The sequence below is a fragment of the Schistocerca americana genome, chromosome 4 (genome assembly GCF_021461395.2).
Source record: "Schistocerca americana isolate TAMUIC-IGC-003095 chromosome 4, iqSchAmer2.1, whole genome shotgun sequence".
Classification (NCBI taxonomy): domain Eukaryota; kingdom Metazoa; phylum Arthropoda; class Insecta; order Orthoptera; family Acrididae; genus Schistocerca; species Schistocerca americana.
The window spans coordinates 7,641,387-7,665,012 of NC_060122.1; positions in this window are offsets into that span (position 1 = coordinate 7,641,387).

Below are 23,626 nucleotides of genomic sequence, written 5' to 3' on the forward strand. Positions count from 1 at the left end.
CAATCAGTTTCGCGTCGGATTCGAAAACCTAGACTCTCAGGAGAACGACCATAAGGTGCCCGAGGCAGCAATATCCCCATGGCGGAAGTCTGCTGGAATACGTGAATTGAATCTCGACGCAATTTGAGTGTTCCATCGTCATTAGGAGGCCCTGAACGTTACAATTAACTATCAGTTTCGTGTCGGATTCGAAAATCTAGACTCACAGGAGAACGACCACAAGGTGCCCGAGGCAGCAATAGACATTTGGAGACCACTCGGCTGGAGGCCGATGTATTGAATCTCGACGCAATTTGAGTGTTCCATCGTCATTAGGAGGCGCTGAACGTTGCAATTAACTATCACTTATGCGTCGGATTCGAAAATCTAGACTCGCAGGAGAACGACCATAGGGTATCCGAGGCAGCAATAGACCCTTGGAGACAAGTCGGCTGGAGGCCGATGTATTGAATCTCGACGCAATTTGAGTGCTGCATCGTCATTAGGACGCCCTGAAAGTTACAATTAACTATAAATTTTGCGTCGGATTCGAAAATCTAGACTCACAGGAGACGGACCACATGGAGCCCGAGGCAGCAATATCCCCTTGTAGACAAGTCGGCTGGAGGACGATGTATTGACTCTCGACGCAATTTGAGTGTTCCATCGTCATTAGGAGGCGCTGAACGTTACAATTAACTATCATTTTTGTGTCGGATTCGAAAATCTAGATTCACAGGAGAACGACCATAAGGTGCCCGAGGCAGCAATAGACCCTTGGAGACAAGTCGGCTGGAGGCCGATGTATTGAATCTCGACGCAATTTGAGTGTTGCATCGTCATTAGGACGCCCTGAACGATACAATTAACTATAAGTTTTGCGTCGGTTTCGAAAATCTAGACTCACAGGAGACGGACCACATGGAGCCCGAGGCAGCAATATCCCCTTGGAGACAAATCGGTTGGAGGGCGATGTATTGGATCTCGACGCAATTTGAGTGTTCCATCGTCATTAGGAGACCCTGAACGATACAATTAACTTCAGTTTGGCGTCGGTATCGTAAATCTACACTCACAGGAGACGGACCACATGGACCCCGAGGCAGCAATACCCTTTGGAGACAAGTCGGCTGGAGGACGATGTATTGAATCTCGACGCACCTTGAGTGTTCCTTCATCATTAGGAGAATCTGAACGTTACAATTAGCAGTCCGTTTTGCGTAGGATTCGAATATCTGGACTCACAGGAGAACGACGATAAGGTGCCCGAGGTAGGAATAGACCCTTGGAGACAAGTCGGCTGGAGGCCGATGTCTTGAATCTCGACGCAGTTTGTGTCTTCCATCGTCATTAGGAGGCCCTGAACGTTACAATTAACTATCAGTTTCGCGTCGGATTCGAAAATCTAGACTCACAGGAAAAGGACCATAAGGTGCCCGAGGCAGCAATAGACCCTTGGAGACAAGTCGGCTGGAGGACGATGTATTGAAACTCGACGCAATTTGAGTGTTCCATCGTCATTAGGAGGCCCTGAACGTTACAATTAACTATCAGTTTCGCGTCGGATTCGAAAATCTAGACTCACACGAGACGGACCACCTGGAGCCCGAGGCAGCAATATCCCCTTGTAGACAAGTCGGCTGGAGGACGATGTATTGAATCTCGACGCAATTTGAGTGTCCCCTTCGTCATTAGGAGGCGCTGAACGTTGCAATTAACTATCAGTTTTGCGTCGGATTCGAAAATGGAGACTCACAGGAAAACGAGCATAAGGGGCCCGAGGCAGCAATAGAACCTTGGAGACAAGTCGGCTGAAGGACGATGTATTGAATCTCGACGCAATTTGAGTGTTCCATCGTCATTAGGAGGCCCTGAACGTTACAATTTACTATCAGTTTTGCGTCGGATTCGAAAATGTAGAATCACCGGAGATGGACCATGTGGTTCCCAAGGCAGCGATATCCCCTTGTAGACAAGTCGGCTGGAGGACGGTGTATTTAATCTCGACGCAATTTGAGTGTTCCATCGTCATTAGGAGGCCCTGAACGTTACAATTAACTATCAGTTTCGCGTCAGATTCGAAAATCTATACTCACAGGAGACGGACCATATGGTGCCCGAGGTAGCAATATGCCCTTTGAGACAAGTCGACTGGAGGACGATGTATTGAATCTCGACGCAATTTGAGTGTCCCATCGACATTAGGAGGCCCTGAACATTACAATAACCCATCAGTTTCGCGTCGGATTCGGAAATCTAGACTCACAGGAGAACGTACATAAGGTGCCCGAGGCAGCAATATCCCCATGGAGAGAAGTCGGCTGGAGGACGATGTATTGAATCTCGACGCAATTAGAGTATTCCATCGTCATTAGGAGGCCCTGAACGTTACAATTAACTATCAGTTATGCGTCGGGTTCGAAAATGTAGAATCACCGGAGACGGACCATGTGGTGCCCGAGGCAGCAAAATCCCCTTGGAGACAAGTCGGCTGGAGGACGACCTATTGAATCTCGACGCAATTTGATTGTTCAATCGTCATTAGGAGGCCCTGAACTTTACAATTACCTATCAGTTATGCGTCGGATTCGAAAATCCGGACTCACAGGGGAACGACCATAAGGTGCCCGAGGCAGCAATAGTCCCATGCAGACAAATCGGCTGATTGACGATGTATTGAATCTCGACGCAATTTGAAAGTTCCATCGTCATTAGGAAGCCCTGAACGTTACAATTAGCAATCAGTTCCGCGTCGGATTCGAAAATCTAGACTCACAGGAGAACGACCATAAGGTGCCCGAGGCAGCAATATCCCCATGGAGAGAAGTCGGCTGGAGGACGATGTATTGAATCTCGACGCAATTAGAGTATTCCATCGTCATTAGGAGGCCCTGAACGTTACAATTAACTATCAGTTATGCGTCGGGTTCGAAAATGTAGAATCACCGGAGACGGACCATGTGGTGCCCGAGGCAGCAATACCCCCTTGGAGACAAGTCGGCTGGAGGACGTCCTATTGAATCTCGACGCAATTTGATTGTTCAATCGTCATTAGGAGGCCCTGAACTTTACAATTACCTATCAGATATGCGTCGGATTCGAAAATCTAGACTCACTGGAGAACGACCACAAGGTGCCCGAGGCAGCAATAGAAACTTGGAGTCTAGTCGGCTGGAGGCCGATGTATTGAATCTCGACGCAATTTGAGTGTTCCATCGTCATCAGGAGGCGCTGAACGTTGCAATTAACTATCAGTTATGCGTCGGATTCGAAAATCTAGACTCACAGGAGAACGACCATATAGCCCTTGGAGACAAGTCGGGTGGAGGACGATGTATTGAACCTCGACGCAAATTGAGTGTTCCATCGTCATTAGGAGGCCCTGAACGTTACAATTAACTATCAGTTTCGCGTCGGATTCGAAAATCTAGACTCACAGGAGACGGTCCATATGGTGCCCGAGGCAGCAATGTACCATTGGAGACAAGTCGGCTCGAGGCCGATGTATTGAATCTCGACGCAATTTGAGTGTTCCATCGTCATGAGGAGGCGCTGAACGTTGCAATTAACTATCAGTTATGCGTCAGATTCTAAAATCTAGACTCACAGGGGAACGACCATAAGGTGCCCGAGGCAGCAATAGACCCATGGAGACAAATCGGCTGAATGACGATGTATTGAATCTCGACGCAATTTGAGTGTTCCATCGTCATTAGGAAGCCCTGAACGTTACAATTAACAATCAGTTCTGCGTCGGATTCGAAAATCTAGACTCACAGGAGAACGACCATAAGGTGCCCGAGGCAGCAATATCCCCATGGAGTGAAGTCGGCTGGCGGACGATGTATTGAATCTCGACGCAATTTGAGTATTCCATCGTCATTAGGAGGCCCTGAACGTTACAATTAACTATCAGTTTTGCGTCGTGTTCGAAAATGTAGATTCACCGTAGACGGACCATGTGGTGCCCGAGGCAGCAATATCCCCTTGGAGACAAGTTGGCTGGAGGACGATGTATTGAATCTCGACGCAATTTGAGTGTTCAGTCGTCATTAGGAGGCCCTGAACTTTACAAATAACTATCAGTTATGCGTCGGATTCGAAAATCTAAACTCACAGGAGAACGACCACAAGGTGCCCGATGCAGCAACAGACATTTGGAGACAAGTCGGCTGGAGGCCGATGTATTGAATCTCGACGCAATTTGAGTGTTCCATCGTCATTAGGAGGCCCTGATCGTTACAATTAACTGTAAGTTTCACGTCGGATTCGAAAATCCAGACTCACAGGGGACGTACCACATGGAGCCCGAGGCACCAATATCCCCTTGTAGACAAGTCGGCTGGAGGACGATGTATTGACTCTCGACGCAATTTGAGTGTTCCATCGTCACTAGGAGGCGCTGAACGTTACAATTAACTATCATTTTTGCGTCGGATTCGAAAATCTAGACTCACAGGAGACGGACCATATGGTGCCCGAAGCAGCAGTACCCCTTGGAGACAAGTCGGCTGGAGGACGATGTATTGAACCTCGACGCAATTTGAGTGTTCCATCGTCGTTAGGAGGCCCTGAACGTTACAATTAACTATAAGTTTGGCGTCGGAATCGAAAATCTAGACTCACAGGAGACCGACCATATGGTGCCCGAGGCAACAATGTCCCCTTGGAGACAATTAGGCTGGAGGCCGATTTATTGAATTTCGACGCAATTTGAGTGTTCCATCGTAATTAGGAGGCCCTGAACATTACAAATAATTATCAGTTATGCGTCGGATTCTAAAATCTAGACTCACAGGGGAAAGACCATAAGGTGCCCGAGGCAGCAATAGTCCCTTGGAGACAAATCGGCTGAATGACGATGTATTGAATCTCGACGCATTTTGAGTGTTCCATCGTAATTAGGAAGCCCTGAACGTTACAATTAACAATCAGTTTCGCCTCGGATTCGAAAATCTAGACTCACAGGAGAACGACCACAAGGTGCCCAAGGCAGCAATATCCCCATGGAGGGAAGTCGGCTGGAGGACGATGTATTGAATCTCGACGCAATTTGAGTGTTCCATCGTCATTAGGAGGCCCTGAACGTTACAATTAACTATCAGTTTTGCTTTGGATTCGAATCTCATGACTCACAGGAGACGGAACATATGGTGCCGAGGCAGCAATGTACCCTTGGAGACAAGTCGGCTCGAAGCCGATGTATTGATCCTCGACGCAATTTGAGTGTTCCATCGTAAATAGGAAGCCCTGAACATTACAATTAGCTATCAGTTATGCGTCGGATTCTAAAATCTAGTCCCACAGGGGAACGATCATAAGGTGCCCGAGGCAGCAATAGACCCTTGGAGACAAATCGGCTGAGTGACGAAGTATTGAATCTTGACGCAATTTGAGTGTTCCATCGTCATTAGGAAGCCCTGAACGTTACAATTACCAATCAGTTCCGCGTCGGATTCGAAAACCTAGACTCATAGGAGAACGACCATAAGGTGCCCGAGGCAGCAATATCCCCATGGAGAGAAGTCGGCTGGAGGACGATGTATTGAATCTCGACGCAATTTGAGTATTCCATAGTCATTAGGAGGCCCTGAACGTTACAATTAACTATAAGTTTCGCGTAGGAATCGAAAATCTAGACTCAGAGGAGACGGACCATATGGTGCACGAGGCAACAATGTCCCCTTGGAGACAATTCGACTGGAGGCCGATTTATTGAATCTCCACGCAATTTGAGTGTTCCATCGTCATTAGGAGGCCCTGAACTTTACAATTAACTATCAGTTATGCGTCGGGTTCGAAAATCTAGACTCACAGGAGAACGACCACAATGTGCCCGAGGCAGCAATAGACATTTGGGGACAAGTCGGCTTGAGGCCGATGTATTGAATCTCGACAGAATTTGAGTGATCCATCGTCATTAGGAGGCCCTGAACGTTACAATTAACTATAAGTTTCGCTTCGGATTCGAAAATCTAGACTCACTGGAGACGGGCCACATGGGGCCCGAGGCAGCAATATCCCCTTGTAGACAAGTCGGCTGGAGGACGATGTATTGAACCTCGACGCAATTTGAGTGTTCCATCGTCATTAGGAGGCCCTGAACGTTGCAATTAACTATCAGTTTTGCGTCGGATTCGAAAATAGAGACTCACAGTCGAACGACCATAAGGTGCCCGATGCAGCAATAGAACCTTGGAGACAAGTCGGCTGTAGGACGACGTATTGAATCTCGACGCAATTTGAGTGTTTCATCGTCATTAGGAGGCCCTGAACGTTACAATTAACTATCAGTTTCGCACCGGAATCGAAAATCTAGACTCACAGGAGACGGACCATATGGTGCCCGAGGCAGCAATGTCCCCTTTCAGACAAGTCGTCTGGAGGCCGATGTATTGAATCTCGACGCATTTTGAGTGTTCCATCGTCATTAGGATGCCCTGAACGTAACAAATAACTATCAGTTATGCGTCGGATTCTAAAATCTAGACTCACAGGAGATCGACCATAAGGTGCCCGAGGCAGCAATAGACCCTTGGAGACAAGTCGGCTGAATGACCATGTATTAAATCTCGACGCAATTTGAGTCTTGCATCGTCATAAGGAAGCCCTGAACGTTACAATTAACAATCAGTTTCGCGTCGGATTCGAAAACCTAGACTCTCAGGAGAACGACCATAAGGTGCCCGAGGCAGCAATATCCCCATGGAGGAAGTCTGCTGGAATACGTGTATTGAATCTCGACGCAATTTGAGTGTTCCATCGTCATTAGGAGGCCCTGAACGTTACAATTAACTATCAGTTTCGTGTCGGATTCGAAAATCTAGACTCACAGGAGAACGACCACAAGGTGCCCGAGGCAGCAATAGACATTTGGAGACAACTCGGCTGGAGGCCGATGTATTGACTCTCGACGCAATTTGAGTGTTCCATCGTCATTAGGAGGCGCTGAACGTTACAATTAACTATCATTTTTGTGTCGGATTCGAAAATCTAGATTCACAGGAGAACGACCAAAAGGTGCCCGAGGCAGCAATAGACCTTTGGAGAAAAGTCGGCTGGAGGCCGATGTATTAAATCTCGACGCAATTTGAGTGTTCCAACGTCATCAGGAGGCGCTGAACGTTGCAATTAACTATCAGTTATGCGTCGGATTCGAAAATCTAGACTCACAGGAGAACGACCATATAGCCCTTGGAGACAAGTCGGGTGGAGGACGATGTATTGAACCTCGACGCAATTTGAGTGTTCCATCGTCATTAGGAGGCCCTGAACGTTACAATTAACTATCAGTTTCTCGTCGGATTCGAAAATCTAGACTCACAGGAGACGGTCCATATGGTGCCCGAGGCAGCAATGTACCATAGGAGACAATTCGGCACGAGGCCGATGTATTGAATCTCGACGCAATTTGAGTGTTCCATCGACATCAGGAGGCGCTGAACGTTGCAATTAACTATCAGTTATGCGTCAGATTCTAAAATCTAGACTCACAGGGGAACGACCATAAGGTGCCCGAGGCAGCAACAGACCCTTGGAGACAAATCGGCTGAATGACGATGTATTGAATCTCGACGCAATTTGAGTGTTCCATCGTCATTAGGAAGCCCTGAACGTTACAATTAACAATCAGTTCTGCGTCGGATTCGAAAATCTAGACTCACACGAGAACGACCATAAGGTGCCCGAGGCAGCAATATCCCCATGGAGTGAAGTCGGCTGGCGGACGATGTATTGAATCTCGACGCAATTTGAGTATTCCATCGTGTTTAGGAGGCCCTGAACGTTACAATTAACTATCAGTTTTGCGTCGGGTTCGAAAATGTAGATTCACCATAGACGGACCATGTGGTGCCCGAGGCAGCGATATCCCCTTGGAGACAAGTTGGCTGGAGGACGATGTATTGAATCTCGACGCAATTTGAGTGTTCAGTCGTCATTAGGAGGCCCTGAACTTTACAAATAACTATCAGTTATGCGTCGGATTCGAAAATCTAAACTCACAGGAGAACGACCACAAGGTGCCCGATGCAGCAACAGACATTTGGAGACAAGTCGGCTGGAGGCCGATGTATAGAATCTCGACGCAATTTGAGTGTTCCATCGTCATTAGGAGGCCCTGATCGTTACAATTAACTATAAGTTTCGCGTCGGATTCGAAAATCCAGACTCACAGGAGACGGACCACATGGAGCCCGAGGCACCAATATCCCCTTGCAGACAAGTCGGCTGGAGGACGATGTATTGACTCTCTACGCAATTTGAGTGTTCCATCGTCACTAGGAGGCGCTGAACGTTACAATTAACTATCATTTTTGCGTCGGATTCGAAAATCTAGACTCACAGGAGACGGACCATATGGTGCCCGAGGCAGCAGTACCCCTTGGAGACAAGTCGGCTGGAGGACGATGTATTGAACCTCGACGCAATTTGAGTGTTCCATCGTCGTTAGGAGGCCCTGAACGTTACAATTAACTATAAGTTTCGCGTCGGAATCGAAAATCTAGACTCACAGGAGAACGACCATAAGGTGCCCGATGCAGCAATAGAACCTTGGAGACAAGTCGGCTGTAGGACGATGTATTGAATCTCGACGCAATTTGAGTGTTTCATCGTCATTATGAGGCCCTGAACGTTACAATTAACTATCAGTTTCGCACCGGAATCGAAAATCTAGACTCACAGGAGACGGACCATATGGTGCCCGAGGCAGCAATGTCCCCTTGGAGACAAGTCGTCTGGAGGCCGATGTATTGAATCTCGACGCATTTTGAGTGTTCCTACGTCATTAGGATGCCCTGAACGTAACAAATAACTATCAGTTATGCGTCGGATTCTAAAATCTAGACTCACAGGAGATCGACCATAAGGTGCCCGAGGCAGCAATAGACCCTTGGAGACAAGTCGGCTGAATGACCATGTATTAAATCTCGACGCAATTTGAGTCTTGCATCGTCATAAGGAAGCCCTGAACGTTACAATTAACAATCAGTTTCGCGTCGGATTCGAAAACCTAGACTCTCAGGAGAACGACCATAAGGTGCCCGAGGCAGCAATATCCCCATGGAGGAAGTCTGCTGGAATACGTGTATTGAATCTCGACGCAATTTGAGTGTTCCATCGTCATTAGGAGGCCCTGAACGTTACAATTAACTATCAGTTTCGTGTCGGATTCGAAAATCTAGACTCACAGGAGAACGACCACAAGGTGCTCGAGGCAGCAATAGACATTTGGAGACAACTCGGCTGGAGGCCGATGTATTGACTCTCGACGCAATTTGAGTGTTCCATCGTCATTAGGAGGCGCTGAACGTTACAATTAACTATCATTTTTGTGTCGGATTCGAAAATCTAGATTCACAGGAGAACGACCAAAAGGTGCCCGAGGCAGCAATAGACCCTTGGAGAAAAGTCGGCTGGAGGCCGATGTATTGAATCTCGACGCAATTTGAGTGTTGCATCGTCATTAGGACGCCCTGAACGTTACAATTAACAATAAGTTTTGCGTCGGATTCGAAAATCTAGACTCACAGGAGGCGGACCACATAGAGCCCGAGGCAGCAATATCCCCTTGGAGACAAGTCGGTTGGAGGGCGATGTATTGGATCTCGACGCAATTTGAGTGTTCCATCGTCATTAGGAGGCCCTGAACGTTACAATTAACTATCAGTCATGCGTCGTATTCGAAAATCTAGACTCACAGGAGACCGACCACATGGAGAGCGAGGCAGCAATATACCCATGTAGACCATTCGGCTGTAGGACGATGTATTGACTCTCGACGCAGTTTGAGTGTTCCATCGCCACTAGGAAGCGCTGAACGTTACAATGAACAATAAGTTTCGCGTCGGAATCGTAAATCTAGACTCACAAGAGACGGACCATTTGGTGCCCGAGGCAGCAATGTCCCCTTGGAGACAATTCGGCTGGAGGCCGATGTATTTAATCTCGACGCAATTTGAGTGTTCCATCGTAATTAGGAGGCCCTGAGCATTACAATTAACTATCAGTTATGCGTCGGATTTTAAAATCTAGACTCACAGGAGAACGACCATAAGGTGCCCCATCCAGCAATATCCCCATGGAGAGAAGTCGGCTGGAGGACGATGTATTGAATCTCGACGCAATTTGAGTGTTCCATCGTGATTAGGAGGCCCTGAACGTTGCAATTAACTATCAGTTATGCGTCGGATTCGAAAATCTAGACTCACAGGAGAACGACCATAAGGTGCACGAGGCAGCAATAGAACCTTGGAGACAAGTCGGCTGGAGGACGATGTATTGAATCTCGACGCAATTTGAGTGTCCCATCGTCATTAGGAGGCGCTGAACGTTGCAATTAACTATCAGTTTTGCGTCGGATTCGAAAATGGAGACTCACAGGAAAACGAGCATAAGGGGCCTGAGGCAGCAATAGAACCTTGGAGACAAATCGGCTGAAGGACGATGTATTGAATCTCGACGCAATTTGAGTGTTCCGTCGTCATTAGGAGGCGCTGAGCGTAACAATTAACTTTCAATAATGCGTCGGATTCGAAAATCTAGGCTCACAGGAGACGGACCATATGGTGCCCGAGGCAGCAATGTCCCCTTGGAGACAAGTCAGCTCGAGCCCGATGTATTGAATCTCGACGCAATCTGAGTGTTCCATCGTCATTAGGAGACCCTGAACGATACAATTAACTTCAGTTTGGCGTCGGTTTCGTAAATCTACACTCACAGGAGACGGACCACATGGACCCCGAGGCAGCAATACCCCTTGGAGACAAGTCGGCTGGACTACGATGTATTGAATCTCGACGCACCTTGAGTGTTCCTTCATCATTAGGAGGCTCTGAACGTTACAATTAGCAGTCCGTTTTGCGTAGGATTCGAATATCTGGACTCACAGGAGAACGACGATAAGGTGCCCGAGGTAGGAATAGACCCTTGGAGACAAGTCGGCTGGAGGCCGATGTCTTGAATCTCGACGCAATTTGTGTCTTCCATCGTCATTAGGAGGCCCTGAACGTTACAATTAACTATCAGTTTCGCGTCGGATTCGAAAATCTAGACTCACAGGAGAACGACCACATGGAGAGCGAGGCAGCAATATACCCATGTAGACCATTCGGCTGGAGGACGATGTATTGACTCTCGACGCAATTTGAGTGTTCCATCGCCACTAGGAAGCGCTGAACGTTACAATGAACAATAAGTTTCGCGTCGGAATCGAAAATCTAGACTCACAGGAGACGGACCATATGGTGCCCGAGGCAGCAATGTCCCCTTGGAGACAATTCGGCTGGAGGCCGATGTATTGAATCTCGACGCAATTTGAGTGTTCCATCGTAATTAGGAGGCCCTGAGCATTACAATTAACTATCAGTTATGCGTCGGATTCTAAAATCTAGACTCACAGGAGAACGACCATAAGGTGCCCCAGGCAGCAATATCCCCATGGAGAGAAGTCGGCTGGAGGACGATGTATTGAATCTCGACGCAATTTGAACTTTCCATCGTGATTAGGAGGCCCTGAACGTTGCAATTAACTATCAGTTATGCGTCGGATTCGAAAATCCAGACTCACAGGAGAACGACCATCAGGTGCACGAGGCAGCAATAGAACCTTGGAGACAAGTCGGCTGGAGGACGATGTATTGAATCTCGACGCAATTTGAGTGTCCCATCGTCATTAGGAGGCGCTGAACGTTGCAATTAACTATCAGTTTTGCGTCGGATTCGAAAATGGAGACTCACAGGAAAACGAGCATAAGGGGCCCGAGGCAGCAATAGAACCTTGGAGACAAGTCGGCTGAAGGACGATGTATTGAATCTCGAAGCAATTTGAGTGTTCCATCGTCAGTAGGAGGCCCTGAACGTTAGAATTTACTATCAGTTTTGCGTCGGATTCGAAAATGTAGAATCACCGGGGATGGACCATGTGGTTCCCAAGTCAGCGATATCCCCTTGTAGACAAGTCGGCTGGAGGCCGATGTATTTAATCTCGACGCAATTTGAGTGTTCCATCGTCATTAGGAGGCCCTGAACGTTACAATTAACTATCAGTTTCGCGTCAGATTCGAAAATCTATACTCACAGGAGACGGACCATATGGTGCCCGAGGTAGCAATATGCCCTTTGAGGCAAGTCGACTGGAGGACGATGTATTGAATCTCGACGCAATTTGAGTGTTCCGTCGTCATTAGGAGGCGCTGAGCGTAACAATTAACTTTCAATAATGCGTCGGATTCGAAAATCTAGACTCACAGGAGACGGACCATATGGTGCCCGAGGCAGCAGTACCCCTTGGAGACAAGTCGGCTGGAGGACGATGTATTGAACCTCGACGCAATTTGAGTGTTCTATCGTCGTTAGGAGGCCCTGAACGTTACAATTAACTATACGTTTCACGTCGGAATCGAAAATCTAGACTCACAGGAGACCGACTATATGGTGCCCGAGGCAACAATGTCCCCTTGGAGACAATTAGGCTGGAGGCCGATTTATTGAATTTCGAGGCAATTTGAGTGTTCCATCGTAATTAGGAGGCCCTGAACATTACAAATAATTATCAGTTATGCGTCGGATTCTAAAATCTAGACTCACAGGGGAAAGACCATAATGTGCCCGAGGCAGCAATAGACCCTTGGAGACAAATCGGCTGAATGACGATGTATTGAAGCTCGACACATTTTGAGTGTTCCATCGTAATTAGGAAGCCCTGAACGTTACAATTAACAATCAGTTTCGCCTCGGATTCGAAAATCTAGACTCACAGGAGAACGACCACAAGGTGCCCAAGGCAGCAATATCCCCATGGAGAGAAGTCGGCTGGAGGACGATGTATTGAATCTCGACGCAATTTGAGTGTTCCATCGTCATTAGGAGGCCCTGAACGTTACAATTAACTATCAGTTTTGCTTCGGATTCGGATCTCATGACTCACAGGAGACGGACCATATGGTGCCGAGGCAGCAATGTACCCTTGGAGACAAGTCGGCTCGAAGCCGATGTATTGATTCTCGACGCAATTTGAGTGTTCCATCGTAATTAGGAAGCCCTGAACATTACAATTAGCTATCAGTTATGCGTCGGATTCTAAAATCTAGACCCACAGGGGAACGATCATAAGGTGCCCGAGGCAGCAATAGACCCTTGGAGACAAATCGGCTGAGTGACGATGTATTGAATCTCGACGCAATTTGAGTGTTCCATCGTCATTAGGAAGCCCTGAACGTTACAATTACCAATCAGTTCCGCGTCGGATTCGAAAATCTAGACTCATAGGAGAACGACCATTAGGTGCCCGAGGCAGCAATATCCCCATGGAGAGAAGTCGGCTGGAGGACGATGTATTGAATCTCGACGCAATTTGAGTATCCCATAGTCATTAGGAGGCCCTGAACGTTACAATTAACTATAAGTTTCGCGTCGGAATCGAAAATCTAGACTCAGAGGAGACGTACCATATGGTGCCCGAGGCAACAATGTCCCCTTGGAGACAATTCGTCTGGAGGCCGACTTATTGAATTTCTACGCAATTTGAGTTTTCCATCGCCATTAGGAGGCCCTGAACTTTACAATTAACTATCAGTTATGCGTCGGATTCGAAAATCTAGACTCACAGGAGAACGACCACAATGTGCCCGAGGCAGCAATAGACATTTTGAGACAAGTCGGCTTGAGGCCGATGTATTGCATCTCGACAGAATTTGATTGATCCATCGTCATTAGGAGGCCCTGAACGTTACAATTAACTATAAGTTTCGCTTCGGATTCGAAAATCTAGACTCACAGGTGAACGACCACAAGGTGCCCGAAACAGCAATATCCACATGGAGAGAAGTCGGCTGGAGGACGATGTATTGAATCTCGACGCAATTTGAGTATTCCATCGTTATTAGGAGGCCCTGAACGTTACAATTAACTATCAGTTTTGCGTCGGATTCGAAAATCTAGAGTCACAGGAGAACGACCATAAGGTGCCCGAGGCAGCAATAGAAACTTCAAGACAAGTTGGCTGGAGGCCGATGTATTGATTCTCGAGGCAATTTGAGTGTTCCATCGTCATTAGGAGGCCCTGAACGTTACAATTAACTATCAGTTATGTGTCGGAATCGAAAATGTAGACTCTTAGGAAAATGACCATAAGGTGCCCGAGGGAGCATTGGACGCTTGGAGACAAGTCGGCTGAAAGACATTGTATTGAATCTCGACGCAATTTGGGTGTTCCATCGTCATTAGGAGGTTAAGAGCGTTACAATTAGCAGTCCGTTTTGCGTCGGTTTCGAATATCTGGACTCACAGGAGAACGACGATAAGGTGCCGAGGCAGGAATAGACCCTTGGAGACAAGTCGCCTGGAGGCCGATGTATTGAATCTCGACGCAATTTGAGTGTTCCATCGTCATTAGGAGGCCCTGAAAATTGCAATTAACTATCAGTTTTGCGTCGGATTCGAAAATCGAGACTCGCAGGGGAACGACCATAAGGTGCCCGAGGCAGCAATAGACCCTTGGAGACAAATCGGCTGAATGACGATGTATTGAATCTCGACGCAATTTGAGTGTTCCATCGTCATTAGGAAGCCCTGAACGTTACAATTAACAATCAGTTCCGCGTCGGCTTCGAAAATCTAGACTCATAGGAGAACGACCATAAGGTGCCCGAGGCAGCAGTATCCCCACGGAGAGAAGTCGGCTGGAGGGCGATGTATTGAATCTCGACGCAATTTGAGTGTTCCATCGTCATTAGGAGGCCCTGAATGTGACAATTAACAATCAGTTTTGCTTCGGATTCGAAAATCTTGACCCACAGGAGACGGACCATATGGTGCCGAGGCAGCAATGTACCCTTTATAGGCAAGTCGGCTCGAGGCCGATGTATTGATTCTCGACGCAATTTGAGTGTTCCATCGTATTTAGGAAGCCCTGAACATTACAATTAGCTATCAGTTATGCGTCGGATTCTAAAATCTAGACTCACAGGGGAACGACCATAAGGTGCCCGAGGCAGCAATAGACCCTTGGAGACAAATCGGCTCAATGACGATGTATTGAATCTCGACGCAATTTGAGTGTTCCATCGTCATTAGGAAGCCCTGAACGTTACAATTAACAATCAGTTCCGCGTCGGATTCGAAAATCTAGACTCATAGGAGAACGACCATAAGGTGCCCGAGGCAGCAATATCCCCACGAAGAGAAGTCGGCTGGAGGGCGATGTATTGAATCTCGACGCAATTTGAGTATTCCATCGTCATTAGGAGGCCCTGAACGTTACAATTAACTATCAGTTTTGCGTCGGGTTCGAAAATGTAGAATCACCGGAGGCGGACCATGTGGTGCCCGAGGCAGCGATATCCCCTTGGAGAAAGTCGGCTGGAAGACGATGTATTGAATCTCGACGCAATTTGAGTGTTCAATCGTCACTAGGAGGCGCTGAACGTTACAATTAACTATAAGATTCGCGTCGGAATCGAAAATCTAGACTCACAGGAGTCGGACCATATGGTGCCCGAGGCAACAATGTCCCCTTGGAGACAATTCGGCTGGAGGCCGATTCATTGAATCTCGACGCAATTTGAGTGTTCCATCGTCATTAGGAGGCCCTGAACGTTACAATTAACTATAAGATTCGCGTCGGAATCGAAAATCTAGACTCACAGGAGACGGACCATATGGTGCCCGAGGCAACAATGTCCCCTTGGAGCCAATTCGGCTGGAGGCCGATTTATTGTATCTCGACGCAATTTGAGTGTTCCATCGTATTAGGAGGCCCTGAACATTACAATTAACTATCAGTTATGCGTCGGATTCTAAAATCTAGACTCACAGGGGAAAGATCATAAGGTGCCCGAGGCAGAAATAGACCCTTTGAGACAAATCGGCTGATTGACGATGTATTGAATCTAGACGCATTTTGAGTGTTCCATCGTCATTAGGAAGCCCTGAACGTTACAATTAACAATCAGTTTCGCGTCGGATTCGAAAATCTAGACTCACAGGAGAACGACAACAAGGTGCCCGAGGCAGCAATATCCCCATGGAGAGAAGTCGGCTGGAGGTCGATGTATTGAATCTCGACGCAATTTGAGTATTCCATCGTCATTAGGAGGCCCTGAACGTTACAATTAACTATCAGTTTTGCGTCGGGTTCGAAAATGTAGAATCACCGGAGACGGACCATGTGGTGCCCGAGGCAGCGATATCCCCTTGGAGACAAGTCGGCTGGAGGATGATGTATTGAATCTTGACGCAATTTGAGTGTTCCATCGTCATTAGGAGGCCCTGGACTTTACAATTAACTATCAGTTATGCGTCGGATTCGAAAATCTAGACTCACAGGAGAACGACCACAAGGTGCCCGAGGCAGCAATAGACATTTGGAGACAAGTCGGCTGGAGGCCGATGTATTGAATCTCGACGCAATTTGAGTGATCCATCGTCATTAGGAGGCCCTGAACGTTACAATTAACTATAAGTTTCGCTTCGGATTCGAAAATCTAGACTCACAGGAGACGGACCACATGGAGCCCGAGGCAGCAATATCCCCTTGCAGACAAGTCGGCTGGAGGGCGATGTATTGACTCTCGACGCAATTTGAGTGTTCCATCGTCACTAGGAGGCGCTGAACGTTACAATTAACTATCAGATATGTGTCGGAATCGAAAATGTAGACTCACAGGTGAATGACCATAAGGTGCCCGAGGGAGCATTGGACGCTTGGAGACAAGTCGGCTGAAGGACGTTGTATTGAATCTCGACGCAATTTCGGTGTTCCATCGTCATCAGGAGGTTAAGAGCGTTACAATTAGCAGTCCGTTTTGCGTTGGATTCGAATATCTGGACTCACAGGAGAACGACCATAAGGTGCCCGAGGCAGCAATAGACCCTTGGAGAAAAGTCGGCTGGAGGACGATGTATTGGATCGCGAAGCAATTTGAGTGTTCCATCGTCTTTAGGAGGCCCTGAACGTAACATTTAACTATCAGTTATGTGTCGGAATCGAAAATGTAGACTCACAGGAGAATGACCATAAGGTGCCCGAGAGAGGAATGGACGCTTGAAGACAAGTCGGCTGAAGGACGATGTATTGAATCTCGACGCAATTTGAGTGTTCCATCTACAATAGGAGGTCCTGAACGTTACAATTAACTATCAGTTTTGCATCGGATTCGAATCTCTAGACTCACAGGAGAAGGACTATATGGTGCCCGAGGCAGCTATATCCCCTTGGAGATAAGTCGGCTGGAGGACGATGTATTGAATCTCGACGCAATTTGAGTGTTCCATCATCATTAGGAGGCTCTGAACGTTCCAATTAGCAGTCCGTTATGCGTCGGATTCGAATATCTGGACTCACAGGAGAACGACGATAAGGTGCCCGGGGCAGGAATAGACACTTGGAGACAAGTCGGCTGGAGGCCGATGTATTGAATCTCGACTCAATTTGAGTGTTCCATCGTCATTAGGAGGCACTGAACGTTACAATTAACTATCAGTTTCGCGTCGGATTCGAAAATCTAGACTCACAGGAGAACGACCATAAGGTGGCCGAGGCAGCAATGGACCCTTGGAGACAAGTCGGCTGGAGGCCGATGTATTGAATCTCTACGCAATTTGAGTGTTCCATCGTCATTAGGAGGCACTGATCGTTGCAATTAACTATCAGCTATGCGTCGGATTCGAAAATCTAGACTCACAGGAGAACTACCATAAGGTGCCCGAGGCAGCAATAGAACCTTGGAGACAAGTCGGCAGAAGGACGATGTATTGAATCTCGACGCAATTTGTGTGTTCCATCGTCATTAGGAGGCCCTGAACGTTACAATTAACTATCAGTTTCGCATCGGAATCGAAAATCTAGACTGACAGGAGACGGACCATATGGTGCCCGAGGCAGCAATGTCCCATGGGAGACAAGTCGGCTCGAGGCCGATGTATTGAATCTCGAAGCAAATTGAGTATTCCATCGTCATAAGGAGGCCCTGAACGTTACAATTTACTATCAGTTTTGCGTCGAATTCGAAAATGTAGAATCACCGGAGATGGACCATGTGGTGCCCAAGGCAGCGATATCCCCTTGGAGACAAGTCGGCTGGAGGACGATGTATTGAATCTCGACGCAATTTGAGTGTTCCATCGTCATTAGGAGGCCCTGAACGTTACAATTAACTATCAGTTTCGCGTCGGATTCGAAAATCTAGACTCACAGGAGACGGACCATTTGGTGCCCGCGGCAGCAATATCCCCTTGGAGACAAGTCGGCTGGAGGACGATGTATTGAATCTCGACGCAATTTGAGTGTTCAATCGTCATTAGGAGGCCCTGAACTTTACAATTAACTGTCAGTTATGCGTCGGGTTCGAAAATGTAGAATCACCGGAGATGGACCATGTGGTGCCCGAGGCAGCGATATCCCCTTGGGGACAAGTCGGCTGGAGGACGATGTATTGAATCTCGACGCAATTTGAGTGTTCAATCGTCATTAGGAGGCCCTGAACTTCACAATTAACTATCAGTTTTGCGTCGGGTTCGAAAATGTAGAATCACCGGAGACGGACCATATGGTGCCCGAGGCAGCGATATCCCCTTGGAGAAAGTCAGCTGGAGGACGATGTATTGAATCTCGACGCAATTTGAGTGTTCAATCGTCACTAGGAGGCGCTGAACGTTACAATTAACTATCATTTTTGCGTCGGATTCGAAAATCTAGACTCACATTAGACGGACCATATGGTGCCTGAGGCAGCGGTACCCCTTGGAGACAAGTCGGCTGGAGGACGATGTATTGAATCTCGACGCATTTTGAGTGTTCCATCGTCATTAGGAAGCCCTGAACGTTACAATTAACAATCAGTTTCGCGTCGGATTCGAAAATCTAGACTCACAGGAGAACGACCACAAGGTGCCCGAGGCAGCAATATCCCCATGGAGAGAAGTCGGCTGGAGGTCGATGTATTGAATCTCGACGCAATTTGAGTATTCCATCGTCATTAGGAGGCCCTGAACGTTACAATTAACTATCAGTTTTGCGTCGAGTTTGAAAATGTAGAATCACCGGAGACAGTCCATGTGGTGCCCGAGGCAGCAATATCCCCTTGGAGGCAAGTCGGCTGGAGGACGATGTATTGGATCGCGAAGCAATTTGAGTGTTCCATCGTCATTAGGAGGCCCTGAACGTAACATTTAACTATCAGTTATGTGTCGGAATCGAAAATGTAGACTCACAGGAGAATGACCATAAGGTGCCCGAGAGAGGAATGGACGCTTGAAGACAAGTCGGCTGAAGGACGATGTATTGAATCTCGACGCAATTTGAGTGTTCCATCTACAATAGGAGGTCCTGAACGTTACAATTAACTATCAGTTTTGCTTCGGATTCGAATCTCTAGACTCACAGGAGAAGGACTATATGGTGCCCGAGGCAGCTATATCCCCTTGGAGATAAGTCGGCTGGAGGACGATGTATTGAATCTCGACGCAATTTGAGTGTTCCATCATCATTAGGAGGCTCTGAACGTTCCAATTAGCAGTCCGTTATGCGTCGGATTCGAATATCTGGACTCACAGGAGAACGACGATAAGGTGCCCGAGGCAGGAATAGACACTTGGAGACAAGTCGGCTGGAGGCCGATGTATTGAATCTCGACTCAATTTGAGTGTTCCATCGTCATTAGGAGGCACTGAACGTTACAATTAACTATCAGTTTCGCGTCGGATTCGAAAATCTAGACTCACAGGAGAACGACCATAAGGTGGCCGAGGCAGCAATGGACCCTTGGAGACAAGTCGGCTGGAGGCCGATGTATTGAATCTCTACGCAATTTGAGTGTTCCATCGTCATTAGGAGGCACTGATCGTTGCAATTAACTATCAGCTATGCGTCGGATTCGAAAATCTAGACTCACAGGAGAACTACCATAAGGTGCCCGAGGCAGCAATAGAACCTTGGAGACAAGTCGGCAGAAGGACGATGTATTGAATCTCGACGCAATTTGTGTGTTCCATCGTCATTAGGAGGCCCTGAACTTTACAAATAACTATCAGTTATGCGTCGGATTCGAAAATCTAGACTCACAGAAGAACGACCACAAGGTGCCCGAGGCAGCAATAGACATTTGGAGACAAGTCGGCTGGAGGCCGATGAATTGAATATCGACGCAATTTGAGTGATCCATCGTCATTAGGAGGCCCTGAACGTTACAATTAACTATAAGTTTCGCTTCGGATTCGAAAATCTAGACTAACAGGAGACGGACCACATGGAGCCCGAGGCAGCAATATCCAATTGTAGACAAGTCGGCTGGAGGACGATGTATTGACTCTCGACGCAATTTGAGTGTTCCATCGTCACTAGGACGCCCTGAACGTTACAATTAACCATCATTTTTGCGTCGGATTCGGAAATCTAGACACACATTAGACGGACCATGTGGTGCCCGAGGCAGCAGTACCCCTTGGAGACAAGTCGGCTGAAAGACGTTGTATTGAATCTCGACGAAATTTGGGTGTTCCATCGTCATTAGGAGGTTAAGAGCGTTACAATTAGCAGTCCGTTTTGCGTCCGATTCGAATATCTGGACTCACAGGAGAACGACGATAAGGTGCCCGAGGCAGGAATAGACCCTTGGTGACAATTCGGCTGGAGGCCGATGTATTGAATCTCGACGCAATTTGAGTGTTCCATCGTCTTTAGGAGGCCCTGAAAATTGCAATTAACTATCAGTTTTGCGTCGGATTCGAAAATCGAGACTCACAGGAGAACGAACATAGGGTGCCCGAGGCAGCAATAGACCCTTGGAGAAAAGTCGGCTGGAGGACGATGTATTGGATCGCGAAGGAATTTGAGTGTTCCATCGTCATTAGGAGGCCCTGAACGTTACAATTAACTATCAGTTTCGCGTCGGATTCGAAAATCTAGACTCACAGGAGAACGACCATAAGGTGCCCGAGGCAGCAATAGACTCTTGGAGACAAGTCGGCTGGAGGCCGATGTATTGAATCTCGACGCAATTTGAGTGTTCCATCGTCATTAGGAGGCGCTGAACGTTACAAGTAACTATCAGTTTTGCGTCGGGTACGAAAATGTAGAATCACCGGAGACGGACCATGTGGTGCATGAGGCAGTGATATCCCCTTGGAGACAAGTCGGCTGGAGGACGATGTATTGAATCTCGATGCAATTTCAGAGTTCCATCGTCATTAGGAGGCGCTGAACGTTGCAATTAACTATCAGTTATGTGTCGGAATCGAAAATGTAGACTCTTAGGGGAATGACCTTAAGGTGCCCGAGGGAGCATTGGACGCTTGGAGACAAGTCGGCTGAAGGACATTGTATTGAATCTCGACGCAATTTGGGTGTTCCATCGTGATTAGGAGGTTAAGAGCGTTACAATTAGCAGTCCGTTTTGCGTCGGTTTCGAATATCTGGACTCACAGGAGAACGACGATAAGGTGCCGAGGCAGGAATAGACCCTTGGAGACGAGTCGGCTGGAGGCCGATGTATTGAATCTCGACGCAATTTGAGTGTTCCATCGTCATTAGGAGGCCCTGAAAATTGCAATTAACTATCAGTTTTTCGTCGGATTCGAAAATCGAGACTCACAGGGGAACGACCATAAGGTGCCCGAGGCAGCAATAGACCCTTGGAGACAAATCGGCTGAATGACGATGTATTGAATCTCGACGCATTTTGAGTGTTCCATCGTCATTAGGAAGCCCTGAACGTTACAATTAACAATCAGTTTCGCGTCGGATTCGAAAATCTAGACTCACAGGAGAACGACCACAAGGTGCCCGAGGCAGCAATAGACCCTTGGAGACAAATCGGCTGAATGACGATGTATTGAATCTCGACGCATTTTGAGTGTTCCATCGTCATTAGGAGGCCCTGAATGTGACAATTAACAATCAGTTTTGCTTCGGATTCGAAACTCTTGACTCACAGGAGACGGACCATATGGTGCCGAGGCAGCAATGTACCCTTGGAGACAAGTCGGCTCGAGGCCGATGTATTGATTCTCGACGCAATTTGAGTGTTCCATCGTATTTAGGAAGCCCTGAACATTACAATTAACTATCAGTTATGCGCCGGATTCGAAAATCTAGACTCACAAGAGAACGACCACAAGGTGCCCGAGGCAGCAATAGACATTTGGAGACAAGTCGGCTGGAGGCCGATGTATTGAATCTCGACGCAATTTGAGTGATCCATCGTCATTAGGAGGCCCTGAACGTTACAATTAACTATAAGTTTCGCATCGGATTCGAAAGTCTAGACTCACAGGAGACGGACCACATGGAGCCCGAGGCAGCAATATCCCCTTGTAGACAAGTCGGCTGGAGGACGATGTATTGACTCTCGACGCAATTTGAGTGTTCCATCGTCACTAGGAGACGCTGAACGTTGCAATTAACTATCAGTTATGTGTCGGAATCGAAAATGTTGACTCACAGGAGAATGACCATAAGGTGCCCGAGGGACCATTGGACGCTTGGAGACAAGTCGGCTGAAGGACGTTGTATTGAATCTCGACGCAATTTGGGTGTTCCATCGTCATTAGGAGGTTAAGAGCGTTACAATTAGCAGTCCGTTTTGCGTCGGATTCGAATATCTGGACTCACAGGAGAACGACGATAAGGTGCCCGAGGCAGGAATAGACCCTTGGAGACAAGTCGGCTGGAGGCCGATGTATTGAATCTCGACGCAATTTGAGTGTTCCATCGTCATTAGGAGGCCCTGAAAATTGCAATTAACTATCAGTTTTGCGTCGGATTCGAAAATCGAGACTCACAGGAGAACGACCATAAGGTGCCCGAGGCAGCAATAGACCGTTGGAGAAAAGTCGGCTGGAGGACGATGTATTGGATCGCGAAGCAATTTGAGTGTTCCATCGTCATTAGGAGGCCCTGAACGTAACATTTAAATATCAGTTATGTGTCGGAATCGAAAATGTAGACTCACAGGAGAATGACCATAAGGTGCCCGAGAGAGCAGTGGACGCTTAAAGACAAGTCGGCTGAAGGACGATGTATTGAATCTCGACGCAATTTGAGTGTTGCATCGTCAATAGGAGGTCCTGAACGTTACAATTAACTATCAGTGTTGCTTCGGATTCGAATCTCTAGACTCACAGGAGAAGGAATATATGGTGCCCGAGGCAGCAATATCCCCTTGGAGATAAGTCGGCTGGAGGACGATGTATTGAATCTCGACGCAATTTGAGTGTTCCATCATCATTAGGTGGCTCTGAACGTTCCAATTAGCAGTCCGTTATGCGTCGGATTCGAATATCTGGACTTACAGGAGAACGACGATAAGGTGCCCGAGGCAGGAATAGACACTTGGAGACAAGTCGGCTGGAGGCCGATGTATTGAATCTCGACGCAATTTGAGTGTACCATCGTCATTAGGAGGCACTGATCGTTGCAATTAACTATCAGCTATGCGTCGGATTCGAAAATCTAGACTCACAGGATAACCACCATAAGGTGCCCGAGGCAGCAATAGAACCTTGGAGACAAGTCGGCAGAAGGACGATGTATTGAATCTCGACGCAATTTGAGTGATCCATCGTCATTAGGAGGCCCTGAACGTTACAATTAACTATCAGTTTCGCATCGGAATCGAAAATCTAGACTCACAGGAGACGGACCATATGG